General features: G+C 38.3%; 1 pseudogene; it reads right to left on the reverse strand.

Moving 5' to 3' along the window:
* Positions 1-10,242: 10,242 nt before the first annotated feature.
* Positions 10,243-10,815, reverse strand: LOC133756496 (cyclin-G1-like; annotated as a pseudogene).
* Between the last annotated feature and the right edge of the window lie 630 nt (positions 10,816-11,445).

An 11,445-nucleotide genomic window follows, 5' to 3' on the forward strand; every position in this document is an offset into this window, starting at 1 on the left:
CATACCAAATTTCAGGGCATACTGCATGGCAGTTATAATCAAAATAGCATGGTACTAGTACAGAAACAGATGGATAGACCAATGGAACAGAATAGAAACACCATAAATCAATCCAAACATCTACAGCCAACTTATATTTGATCAAGGATCTAAAAACAATTTCTGGAACAGGAAAATTCTATTCAACAAATTGTGCTGGGAAAACTGGATTTCCACATGCAGAAGCATGAGCAAGACCCCTGCCTTACACCTTACACAAAAATCAACTCAACATGTTTTAAAGATCTAAATCTATGACCCTACACCATCAAATTACTAGAGAACATTGGAGAAACCCTACAAGATTTAGGCACAGGCAAAGGCTTCTTGGAAAAGACCCTGGAGGCACAGGCAGTCAAAGCCAAAATTAACAATTGGGATTACATCAAATTGAGAAGTTTCTGTATTGCAAAAGAAACAGTCAGGAAAATGAAGAGGCAACCAACAGAATGGGAAAAAAATATTTTCAAATTATGCAAACTATAGAGGATTAATAGCCAGAATCTACAAAGAGATCAAAAATCTCCATCACAATAAAACAAACAACCCACTTAAGAGATGGGCCAAGGACCTAAATAGACATTTTTCAAAAGAGGAAATCCAAATGGCCAACAGACACATAAAAAATGTTCAGGATCACTAGCAATCAGGGAGACGCAAATCAAAACCACAATGAGGTTTCACCACACCCCAGTTAGAATGACTTACATACAGAAATCAACTAACTACAGATTCCAGCAAGGATGTGTGGGAAAAAGACACACTAACCTCAATGTTTATTGCAGGTCAATTCACAATAGCTAAGACCTGGAATCAACCTAAATGCCCATCAACAGTAGACTGGATAAAGAAATTATGGGATATGTTCTCTACAGAATACTATACAGCAGCCCTACCCAGCAGTAAAAAAAATGAACTCCAGTCATGTGCAACAAAATAGAGAAATCTGGAAAACATCATGCTGAGTGAGATAAACCAGTCCCAATGGGACAGATATCATGTGTTTTCCCTGATCGGTGTCAACTAACTGAGCACCTTAAAGGAAACCTGTGGAAGTGAAACGCACACTATCAGAAACAATGATCAGCCCTTGTCCTGACTGTCAAGGATAAACTTATTATTTTTATTCCTTTGAGTGTTTTTTTGTTCTACTTAATACCATTGGTTGAACTATTTAATTAACACACAATTATTCTTAGGTGTTTAAATTTAACTGAAAAGTTAACCTTGTTACATATAAGAGTGGGAATAAGAGAAGGAGGAGATGTACAGTTTGTCACATGCTCACTGGGACTTACCCCTAATGGTAGAGTTAGAAAAGTTCAGTGGATTCCAAATCAATCCCATTAAGGTGGCCATGACCAATGCCATCTTACTAGTCAAAGTGATCGGTTTAAGTTCATAATTATTCATAAAGATAGGATTAATTTTCAAAGGATCACATAAACAAGACTAGTGTCTGCTAATACTAACTGATAGAATTAAAAGAGAGAGAATGATTCAACATGGGAAGCGGGACACACAGCAGACTCATAGAATGGCAGATGCCCTACACAGCACTCTGGCCTCAGAACCAGCCCTTAAGGCATTTGGATCTGGCCCATGAGAGTTTCTCAGGCATAGAAAGCCAAGACACTCTGGCCAAAAAAATGACCTAAATGAAAGATCTCTGTGAGTGAGATTCCAACAGAAAGAACAGCCCATCAAAGAAAGAGGTACCTTTCTCTGAAGGGAGGAGAGAACTTTCACTTTGACTATGACCTTGTCTAAATAAGGTCAGAGTTTGTAAACTCAAGAGACTTCCATAGCCTTGGCAACCCATGACAAGTGCCTTAGGTGATTGCTGACATCATAAATAAGAGTGTCAATTGTTAAATCAACAATGGGTGTCACTGTGCACTTACTCCCCATGTAGGATCTCTGTCCTTAATGTGTTGTATTATGTGAAATAATGGTAAAACTAGTACTCAAACAGTACTTTATACTTTGTGTCTCTGTGTGGGTGCAAACTGTTGAAATCTTTACTTAGTATATACTAAGTTGATCTTTTGTATATAAAGGTAATTGAAAATGAATCTTGATGTAGAATGGGATGGGAGAGGGAGTGGGAGTTGGGGTAATTTCAGGTGGGAGGGAGGTTATGGGTGGAAAAGCCGCTATAATCCAAAAGTTGTACTTTTAATATTTAGATTTATTATAAAAGTTTTAAAAAAAGAATGGGACTGACCAAGCCAGAAGCCAGGAGGTTTATCCAGAACTCCCACATAGGGGCCAAGCACTTGGGTCAACTTTCACTTCTTTTCCCAGACCAATAGAAGGGAGCTGAATTGGGAGTGGAGCAGCTGCGACTTGAACTGGCACCTATATGGGATGTCAGCATCACAGTTGATGGCTTTACCTGCTATACCACAATGCCGGCCCCAGAATTGTGTTCTACTTATTATTTTTGTTAGATAAGTGAATATGTGTTGCTCTTTACACAAAAAAGTCAACTACATGAGATAATACACATATGTTAATTTGCTTCACCCCAGCAATATTCTATTATCTGTATGTATCCATAATGTCATATTATAAACTTCTAATATACACAATAAAACTTATTAATAACTTAGCAATATACTCTGAAGTGTTACAAAAAACAATTCCTCTATCTGGCCATTAAGATTTTATTAAATGTTTCAATAATAGTGAACTCATGAGCTTATTTTCCCAAAAATATTCAATATTGAGATAGGTATCATCATTAAGATAATTTCCTGTATTGAGAACCAGTTATTTATAACCATAATAGCAGAAATAGTTCAGAAGATAATAGGTAGAAAACAAATAGTTTATAGATAAATGATAGGCAATTTTCTCTCAATGAGTAATTATATATAGAGTTAAAAGGTTTCAAAAGTACCTCAAATATTGTGCTTTTACCTGTTAAACACATTATTTATTTATACTATGATTTCTAAGGTAGTGTTTTTCAGGACATTGACAATTCAAAATTAATGGATTGCAGTTTCTCAGTCTCTCAAACTATATCCCTATAACTAAATGAATGAGGATTGGAGCATGGGTGGCAGGAGAGGGGGCAGGAGAAAGTGCCACTAAGTTCCTAAATCTATATATATTAAATATATGAAACTTGCATAACAAGTAAAATTAAAAAAGGAACTAAACGAATGAGTTCCTAACAGAAGTGAACAGTAAACATTAGTGTGAGACTGTCACATCTTTCTTCCAGTTTTGTTTCTATTATGGGAAGGTCAAAAGTTTCTCATCACTGTTTTTTTTTTCATTTATTAAACTTTTATTTAATGAATATAAATTTCCAAAGTACAGCTTATGGGTTACAATGGCTTCCCCCCTCCCATAACTTCCCTCCCACCTGCAACCCTCCCCTTTCCTGCTCCCTCTCCCCTTCCATTGAAATCAAGATTCATTTTCAATTCTCTTTATATACAGATCAGTTTAGTATATATTAGGTAACGATTTCAACAGTTTGCCCCCATATAGCAACACAAAGTGCAAAAAATACTGTTGGGAGTACTAGTTATAGCAACAGTGTACAGCACATTAAAGACAGAGATCCTACATAATATTTTTTTTAAAAAATTAATTAATTTTCTATGCCATTTCCAATTTAACACCAGGGTTTTTTTTTTCATTTCCAATTATCTTTATATACAGAAGATCAATTCAGTATATAATTAGTAAAGATCTCATCAGTTTGTACCCACACAGAAACACAAAGTGTAAAAATGCTGTTTCAGTACTAGTTATAGCATCACTTCACATTGGACAACACATTAAGGACAGATCCCACATGGGATGTAAGTACACAGTGACTCCTGTTGCTGACTTAACAATTTGACACTCCTGTTCATGGCGTCAGTAATCTCCCTAGGCTCTAGTCATGAGTTGTCAGGGCTATGGAAGCCTTTAGAGTTCGCTGACTTTGATCTTATTCCGATAGGGTCATAGTCAAAGTGGAAGTTCTCTCCTCCCTTCAGAGAAAGGTACCTCCTTCTTTGATGGCCCCGTTCTTTCCACTGGGATCTACTCACAGAGATCTTTCATTTAGGTCTTCTTCTTTTTTTTCTTTTCCATGGTGTCTTGGCTTTCCATGCCTACAATACTCTCATGGGCTCTTCAGCCAGATCCGAATGCCTTAAGGGCTGATTCTGAGGCCAGAGGCTCATCACTGTTTTAATCACCATTCAGCAACCATGTCAAAATCTGTCAGAGTAGTAGACAGTTCCTTAACATATCATTACTTTACATACTTGGTAACTTACCATACTCATAATAGTTTTTTCTCAACACATCAATAATAAATAATACCATGAACAGTTGGAGAAGGATAGCTGCAGTGTCGGCGTCTGCATTGTATACTTCAGGTAGGAGTTCTGAAAAGTAAATGCCAAATAATTTCCTTAATAACATCCAGATCATCCTTAAGACAGTCTCTACACTATGAGTTTATTCAATATTTCAAGCAAATTTAAACATATGACCAAGTTTTACTCTTTGTAGATAGAGTTGAGGAACGCCATTGTCCCTAACTACTACACAGTAGTAAATTGCACCAGTCACTCAGAGGACAGTACAGAATGGAATATTTGTCAAACAGTCAAGGATAAGACAGATACTTCTCACATGGATTGTGAGGAATTCCTGGGTGTAGACACTCCACTGGAAATGAAGGAATCCTTGCAAAGTTCCAGATCTGCCCACATCACTCTCCTGTCCCCTTTGAAGCCAAAGATAATAGAAGGCAGGGATTTGCAAAATATATAGCTCTTGGCCCAAACCAAGTCTGATGTATATTTTTGGGAGGCCTGTGATTTCACAATGGATTTTAAATTTTTCAATCACTGAAACAAGAATAATATTTCATAACACAAAAATTATATGAAATTTCATTTCAGTGTCTTAGAACTCAATCATGCTCATTCATGAAAGTATGATCTATATCTGCTTTTGTACAACAATAGTAGAGTAGTTGCAGCCCAGAGACCATAGAACAGTGTGTCGTTACAACTCAACAGCATTTTGAGTGGCATGCCCATTCAGTCACCACAACATTTTACTTTATATCTCTGTTTAATTACTAAGGAATTCCAATCACTGCAAAATGAGAAGTTAAAGCGAACTTTCAGGGGACTGGCATTGTGGCACAATGGGTTAAGTTGCTGTCTGCAATCCCAGCATCCCACATGGGGGCTAGTTTAAACCTGATTGCTCCACTTCCAATATCGTTACCTACTAATGTGACTGGGAAGGCATCAGAAAATGGTCCAAGTGCTTGGACCCCTGCTGGCCATATCGGAGACCCAGATGGAGTTCCTGATTTCTAGCTTTGACCTGTCTCAGCCCTGGCTGTTTCTGACATTTGGGAATTGAAGCAATTAATAGACAATCTCTTATTTGTTTGTCTCTCACTAAAATATCTTAAGGTATATTGGAGAGTGGATTAATTTATTATTGAATTAAATGTATATATTATACAATGACATTACAGCTAAAAGAGTGAAATATATATTAACATTTCCAGACTAGCACTCTTAACAGTATTTTCAAATTATGGTAAATGAAGTACAAGAAAAATTATAAAAATTTAAATTGAAATATCTCCATAGAATTTCTTCATGTAAATATAAAATAAACATGAGGCTGCAATTAAAGTAAATTTTCAAATGGCTCATTTCTTAAGCAGAAGAAGCCACTGATCCATAGAGAGTTAAATGAAATCATGTTTGGAATAGCCAAAGAAATATGTACTGAGAAAATCAATTTAAGACTTTTAATGTTTTGGTGAGAACATTTATTCTAATAATTGAAAATATTGAGAGACATATCAGTATTCAATTAAGAAATCAAGGCATTACCTAGTTAGTCTTAGACAAGACTGAGTAGACAAGCTTGTCCCTGTTCCTCATAATAATAATAACCTAAAACTCTGAACATTTTGTAGAAAAAAAAAAAAACCTGAGAAGTTGTTGGAAGAAGTTAGATATGCTGAGGACTTTGGTATGCAAGGAATGACACGTGATGATTTCTAAAGTTTTCCTTTTGCCTAATACATCCCCACTGGGTTGTGGAGAAGCCAGCAACCCAGAAATGCCAATGGACAAACATAAAATAATCATCAAGGAAAATCCACATTTTCTAATAGCCTAGTAAAACAGAAACACATCTTAGATAAAATCTCTTCTACTCAAACAGCACCACAGAAAAAAAACTGTAGCTGCATTCTCACTCTTCAGCAACGAGTAAGGGAGGAACCTAGATATTCACCTGTGCATCACTAATAATACACTTGTTTACCTCCTGGGATGGTGACAGTGAGGACAAAATGTAGAGCTGGAACTTCCACTTTAACTTAGCAATAGTGAGGCCAGTCTCTCATCATTACTACAGTTGACCAGAGACCACATGGAAAACACTAATAAGGTGGCTTGCGCTCTATTAGTGTGGTGGGATTAGTAAAGAAGTGATGGAGGTGGATATGGGGTGGAGGGAATCTGAACCATCAGCCCTACCCAGCAGTAGAAAATGTTTCCAGTGGAGAACCTGTAGTTTTATACCCAGTTTAGCATTAACAAGGTGATGTCTTCCTTATCCTATGAAGATTTAAATAAAATCCAGAATCTCATAATAAATACTCAGCTTGTGCAGGATTGAAAATAACACTTCATACTTGGGAGAACCAGGAATACATCAACTTGAATGAAGATAATCAAGAAGTACCGATACCAAAATGACTGAGATGTTTGAGTTATCTGACAAAGACTCTAAAGTGGCCATAATAAAGTTAAGCAATTGGGAGCACACTTGTAAAAGATGAAAAAAATAATAGTCTTAACAAGGAAATAGTAGTTATAAAAGAGAACCAAATAGAAATTTAATAACTGAAAAAAATGCAATATCCATAATAGGGATAGACAATTCGCTTAGCAGTTAAGTTGTAGCTTAGGACGCCTGCATCTCATATTGGAGTGCCTGGTTCAAGTCTGTTTCTTTACTTGAAACCAGATTCCTGGCAAAACACACCCTGTGAGAGAGCAGATGATGGCTCAAGTACTTGGGTCCCTGCCACCCAATAGAAGATCAAATGCATTCAGGCATTTGGGGAGTGAACCAGCGGATGAAGGATCTCTCTCTCTCTCCTCCCTCTCCCTCTCTCCCTCTCTCCCTCACTCACTCTCTCTCTCTCTCTCTGGATACATGTGTGTGTGTGTGTGTGTTTGCATTTCAAATGAAGTAAATATAGATGAACAAAATTTAAAATAAAATATCCGCTGCATAGGCTTAACAGAGACCAGAATTGATAGAAGACCCAATCAGTGAATTTATGATGGAGCAATACTAATAATCCAATTTGGACAACAGAGAGAAAATAGGCTGAAATAAATGGAAACTCAGGGTTCTATGGGCTAAAACAAAGAGCTAATGCTAATGGCATGGAAAGAAGGAGACAAGCAAGAATGTGCAGATGAAGTATTTGAAAAGGCAATGACTGAAAATTTCCCAAATTTGGCAAAATATGTTAACCTACAGATTCAAGAAGCTGAGTAATCCACAACTAGGATAAGGCCAAATAAATTCAAGACATATCCTAATCCAATTTCTGAAAACTAAAAACAAAAGAAAAAATCATAAAAGCTGACAAATAACACTTCTTTTGAATTTTAATAACTGTATTGAAAGGTATGTTACTTAATACCAAATATAATGATGTTTGGTTAGGTTACCTCTGCAATTCAGAATTGACATTAGTGTATCCAAATGTTAAAATACAGCAGCCTGCCGGTGCCACTGCTCAATGGGCTAATCCTCCGCCTGCGGCACTGGCACCCCGGGTTCTAGTCCCAGTTGGGGCGCTGGTTCTGTCCCAGTTGCTCCTCTTCCAGTCCAGCTCTCTACTGTGGCCCAGGAAGGCAGTGGAGAATGGCCCAGGTTTTGGGCCCTACACCCACATGGGAGACCAGGATGAAGCACCTGGCTCCTGGCTTCGGATCAGCGCAGTGCGCCGTCCGCAGCGGCCATTGGAGGGTGAACCAATGGTAAAGGAAGACCTTTCTCTCTGTCTCTCTCTCTCACACTGTCTAACTCTGCCTGTCAAAAATAAAAAATAAAAATAAATAAATACAGCAGCATTTTGGGAAAACTGAAGTTATCTGTAAAACATGGCTTGCAAAATTTAAGGATAATATATGCTGTGATTCTTTGATTTTTACTTTTGCATTATGTATTTATTCACAGCATGATCTCAAAATTGATTATAGCCACTCTGAATGAGCTCAGGCTATGCACTGCTGTTAACCATAAGTGACACTATCACACTGTAGATCTCAATACATTCACTGGCCGACTGCAGAGGGTTTATTGCATACTGACTGAGTAATCTATTTAGGAACTGTCCACTTACTTTCCTTAAGATGCAGGATTGGGGCCAGCGCTGTGGTGTAGCAGGTAAAGCTGCCGCCTGCGGTGCCAACATCCCATATGGGCACTATATGCTCGGGTCCCGGCTGATCCACTTCCGATCCAGCTCTCTGCTATGGCCTGGGAAAGCAGTAGAAGATGGCCCATGTGGGGGACCCGGAGGAAGCTCCTGGCTCCGGTCATTGTTGCCAATTGGGGAGTGAATCAGTAGGTGGAAGACCTCTCTCTCTCTCTCTCTCTCTCTCTCTCTCTCTCTCCGCTTCTCCTTCTCTCTGTGTAACTCTGACTTTCTTTTTTTTTTAACTTTTATTTAATGAATATAAATTTCCAAAGTACAGCTTATGAGTTACAATGGCTTCCCCCCTCCCATAACTTCCCTCCCACCCGCAACATTCCCCCCTCCCGCTCCCTTTCCCCTTCCATTCACATCAAGATTCATTTTCAATTCTCTTTATATACAGAAGATCAGTTTAGTACATATTAGGTAAAGATTTCAACAGTTTGCCCATATAGCAACACAAAGTGAAAAAACTACCATTGAAGTACTAATTATAGCATTAAATAACAATGTACAGCACATTAAAGACAGAGATACTACATAATAGTTTTTTTAAAAAAAATTAATTAATTTTCTATGCCATTTCCAATTTAACACCAGGTTGTTTTTTTCATTTCCAATTCTCTTTATATACAAAAGATCAGTTCAGTATATAATTAGTGAAGACCTCATCAGTTTGTACCCACACAGAAAGACAAAGTATAAAAATACTGTTTCAGTACTAGTTATAGCATCACTTCACATTAGACAACACATTAAGGACAGATCCCACATGGGGTGTAAGTACACAGTGACTCCTGTTGCTGACTTAACAATTTGACACTCCTGTTCATGGCGTCAGTAATCTCCCTAGGCTCTAGTCATGAGTTGCCAGGGCTATGGAAGCCTTTAGAGTTCGCTGACTTTGATCTTATTCCGATAGGGTCATAGTCAAAGTGGAAGTTCTCTCCTCCCTTCGGAGAAAGGTACCTCCTTCTTTGATGGCCCCGTTCTTTCCACTGGGATCTCACTCACAGAGATCTTTCATTTAGGTCTTTTAAATAAATAAATAAATCTTTAAAAAATATATGCAGGATGGGCATTAGTGAAAGTATACTCTTTTTAAATAAAATTCTCATCTAGATTAGAAGCAGTGGCAGTTTTATAAAAACGCTTACTTAGTAAAGACTTCTGGAGTGTTAAATCTAGTTGTTTTTTTCAAAGATTTATTTATTTTATTTGAGAGTCGGAGTTAGAGAGAGGGAGAGAGAGAGAAGAGAGAGGGAGAGAGAGAGAGAGAGAGAATCTTCCATCTGCTGGACCTATCCTGAACCAGGAGCTTCTGGGTCTCCCACACGGTTGCAAGGACTCAAGCACTTGGACCATTCTCCACTGCTTTTCCAGGCTATCAGCAGAGAGTTGGATTGGAACTGAAGCAGCTGCGACTCAAATCCATTTCCATATGGGATGCCGGCACTGCAGGCTAAGGCTTATCCTACTCTGCCATAGAGCCTGCCCCAAGTTAATCTTATGAGTATAAAGTAAACTGAAAGTAGATCACTGTAAAAATTAAGAGATGGAATAAGAGAGGAAGGAAAAAAGGGTGGGATCATGGGTGGGAGGGAGGGTAGAGTGGCAATAATCACTATATTCCTAAATCTGTATATAAGTTATACATGAAATTTGTATACCTTATATAAAATTTCTAAAAAATTAAATTTTTTTTAAAAAAGAGAAAACATGGCCTTGCAGTGACATGCCTTTCATTGAGTTTCTAGTCTTTCAAAATAAAGGCTATTTCTCTTTGTAAATTCTCTTGAATGGTGAATAATAGAGTTGCAGAAACTGGAAGGCCATGGTAGCTTTGACTTTCCAACACACCTTCTCCAGTACATGGTTTTCCATTCTCATCAAGTCTGATACCATGAACCTAACACTGGCTTGTTCCAATCAAGTCAGTCAGTTGCCATGGGCTACTCCTTCCCTCATCTATTGATTTTACAGCGGAATAAAAACAGCCCAGACACGTCCAAGGTGCTTGGGCTGTACCTTCACATTAGACAGGAATCTGGCCAGTAAATTCACAGCTAGGGAAAATGTTTCCATGTCGAAGTAAAACAAGTTGAGTATACTGAAGAGTTTTTACTTCCAATTCCCTCAACCATGCAGGAATTCTGAGGAAATTAGTGTGTGCAGACTCAACCAGTTTCAAGCAGCAGACATCTAGACTCTTGTTCCAACAGAGTATTGAGCTGGTGTCGCAGTTTCTCAGAGTCAGTTGTTGTCCGTACCCCCATCGTCTTGACAGTATCTACAGCTCCTCAGCAGTAACCTCCTTCCCCTCTCACCTCATCCCAAGATATCAGCTCTCACCTCATCACAGGATATAAGGTGAGGTGATGCCATGAGCAGGGAGAGGTCTGGGGAGGGGGTGCCTTCCTGGGTGGAGGTCTCAGCAGAGCCACTGAGAAGACACTGCCCTCCTCAATATCAGCACATAGCCTGATAAATTATACTTTTAAAATCTGAACCACAGAATATTTAAAAATGAGATCTGCTTTCCATTGATTCACTCCCTAAATGCCTGCTACAGCTAAAATTTAGCTAAACTGAAGCTGGAACCCAATCCAGGTCCCCTCACAATGGCAGTGATCCAAACACTTGAACCATCATCTACTACCTCCCAAGCTGCACATTAGCAGGACGCTAGAATCAGGATTGGAGATAGAACTTGGACGAAGGCACTCTGGTATGAAATACAGGTGTCTCGAGCAGTGTCTTAGATGCTATGGCAAATATATTCTCCCAGAATACTTCTAATCAGAATTCATGAAAATCAGGAGATGGTAATACTTTTAAACTTGTGGAACAAAAGTGTTACCTATCAGAATTTTAACTCTCTGAAAATATATTTCAGGAATGAATGG

Source organism: Lepus europaeus, chromosome 3, assembly GCF_033115175.1.
Source record: "Lepus europaeus isolate LE1 chromosome 3, mLepTim1.pri, whole genome shotgun sequence".
Lineage (NCBI taxonomy): Eukaryota > Metazoa > Chordata > Mammalia > Lagomorpha > Leporidae > Lepus > Lepus europaeus.